Source organism: Hevea brasiliensis, chromosome 9 (assembly GCF_030052815.1).
Source record: "Hevea brasiliensis isolate MT/VB/25A 57/8 chromosome 9, ASM3005281v1, whole genome shotgun sequence".
Taxonomy (NCBI): Eukaryota; Viridiplantae; Streptophyta; class Magnoliopsida; order Malpighiales; family Euphorbiaceae; genus Hevea; species Hevea brasiliensis.
Genome location: NC_079501.1, coordinates 20223150 through 20225917, shown reverse-complemented (window position 1 = coordinate 20225917; position 2768 = coordinate 20223150). Strand labels below are relative to the sequence as shown.

General features: G+C 34.3%; 1 non-coding gene across 1 annotated transcript; it reads left to right on the top strand.

The window, feature by feature from the left end:
• Nucleotides 1-667: 667 nt before the first annotated feature.
• LOC131183588 (small nucleolar RNA R71) lies at nucleotides 668-774 on the top strand. Its single transcript, XR_009151632.1, has one exon. It is a non-coding gene; the product is annotated as a small nucleolar RNA R71 (small nucleolar RNA).
• Nucleotides 775-2768: the final 1994 nt, after the last annotated feature.

Sequence of the window (2768 nt, the reverse complement as noted above, 5' to 3'; positions counted from 1 at the left end):
GCTTTGTTCAGCAAAAAATTTCTCCATCATGCTTTCCAAGGTTGGCTTCGGTTCATGGGATGGAAGGGATTGTTGTGCTCTTGCTTTATATCCAGGTGGTGGCTGCCTTGTGGGCTGAAATTGAGGCTGAAATTGAGGCCTATTTTGCTGCATAAACTGCTGGTTATGAGCATAATTTGAGCTTTGGCCTTGTTGAGCAAAAGTTGCTTGTGGTCTCCATGTTGAGTTGTTCACATTAGAATAAGCATTTCCCATAGGTTTCTGTTGATAACCTCCTGCATAAGCAGCTTGTTCTTGCAAATAATCATCTCCATAAGAAGAGTAATCAACTCCACAACTTTGAGTTCCATCTGTGAAGGCAACTTGTTGCATAGTTGTAGGAGTTGAGGTTGTTGCCTTTGTGCAAAAATCACTAAGAAGCTGAGTCAACTGGTCAAATCTTGCATTCATGTAGCTAACTGAGTCTAGTTCATAGATCCCAACCTTCTTTGGCTCAAGTGCTCTAGGATTTCCCCACAAATGGGTATTATGAGCAATCTTCTCTAATAGATCATAGCATTCTTCACTTGTCATTCTCATGAAATCTCCTCCTGCTTGTGAATCAATTGTGTTTCTTATGGCTGGAGTAACTCTGGTGTAGAAATTTTGAACAATCATCCATTTGGGTATTTCATGATGAGGACATTGCCTTTCAAGCTCCTTAAATCTCATCCAAGATTCATACAAAGTTTCATCATCCCTTGGTTTAAAAGCTACCATCAAATTCCTCAAATGAGTAGTTTTCCCAGGTGGGAAAAATTGAGATAGAAAAGCTTGAGATAAATTGCTCCCAAGTAGCTATAATAGCTTGTGGAAGTGAGTCATACCACTCCAATGTGAATCCAAAAGAAAATGGAAATAAGGTGAGCTGAATCACTTCATCGAAACTCCAAGTCGCTTTGTGTACCACATATCATCAAAAATTTCTTCAAATGAGAATGAGGATTTTCAAGTGGACTACCTCCAAATTGTGAATTCTGAACCATTTGAATGAGACCAGTCTTTAACTCAAATTGATTAGCTCCAATAATAGGTCTGTTATCTCTCACATCTGCACATCTAGGAAAAGCATAATCTAACATGGATCTTCTTTGAGGATCATTTTGATTAACCACAGCATTTTGCCCGTTTTGCTCATTTCCTCCATTGTTTCCACCAATAGCTCTATTTTGATTCTCCATATTTTCTATTGTCTCCTCTTGCTCAAATATTTGTTGTTCTTCTTTTTCTGCTTCTTTTCTTCTCTTGTATTCCTTTTTGTTAGCTCGACAGAATTTTTCAATTTTAGGATTGAACAACAATTCAGTGTCGCTTGCGCTTTTCGATCGTCTCATAAACAAGAAAAGTACCTGAAAAACACAAGGAACAATAGTGAAAATAAAAGAAAATAAAAATTCTAATTAGCTTAAAACAATTAAAATCCAACTTAAAACAAACAATTCCCCGGCAATGGCGCCAAAAACTTGGTAACTGTGTTGTGTCCGCAAGTGCACGGGTCACAGTAGTATAGTTTTAAAAAAATGATATCGATCCCACAGGGAATTGTGTTTAAATTGGAAATAAAAGTATAAGCTAATTAGAGTGATAAAATTTAAAGATGTAAAATGAAATTTGGAATTTAAAATTGGTATTTGAGTGATTAAAACTAAATCAAACAATTAACTAAAATTAATTAAACTAGATTACCCAAAAATTAATTTGAAATTTCTATTTATGAAATTTGAGAGGAATTAAATCTAAATTCAATAAAAATAAAAATAAAGTGATTCTAGAGATTGGATTTAAATTGGAATTAAATTTAAATTGGATTTAAATTGAAATTGCTATTTATGAGATTTGGAGGATTTATATCTAATTTCAATGAAAAATAAATTGATTCTAGAGATTGGATTTTCAATATTGTTTGCATGTGGTTTATCATTAATTTAGCCAAACACATGAGAATTGCAATTTTGAGGGAAATCAATTCTTAAATTTTTGAAACCTTTTTCAAGCATCTCAAAATTGGTTTTCATTAAATCAAACCCTGTTTTCACGGTATTTCAAATCTAACAAAAACCCAACTAATGCATAAAATTGATTTTTGGAAAATTCTCCTTAATCTTCTTAGCTTATTTCTAACACCAAGAAAATAAAGTTTATTGCAAGATTATCCATCCCCAATATTCACTTTTCAGTCCATCTATTAAGGATTAAAACTTAACTTAATGAGGGCCCATTCATCAAGCAAGGCAATAAGCACACAAGCAATAAATCAAAATATAACAAATCCCATTTAAATGGCTAAATCAGTTCAAAACCACAAAACAAATCAATATTTACAAACCCATCTCTAGAATCTCAATAAACTACTCACAAATCATTGTTTAAAGACAAACCCAAATGAAGAAATGAAGAAATAATGGAAATGTAAGCTAAAAGGGGTCGAAAAACTCAAAGAAATTTGCAGATTCTCACGCACAAAAGTGCAGAAACGTGATCTGCATTTCCGGAAAAAGAAATGCAGAAAGTGCTCCCTTCTCTCTTTCTAATCTTGCCAAAAATGCTTCCCTTGCTCTCTATCCAAGAAAATGATATAATGAGGCTTTATATAGGCTAAGGGTCTGCCCTAGAATGGGTAAAAGGGGGAAGGTTCCAGAGAAAGTGAGGTAAAAAGCTGGAGTAACGGAAATGCCACGTCAACAATTTCCAGTAAAAACGACATAAGCCGAGTCAGTTGTGTCGCGGGT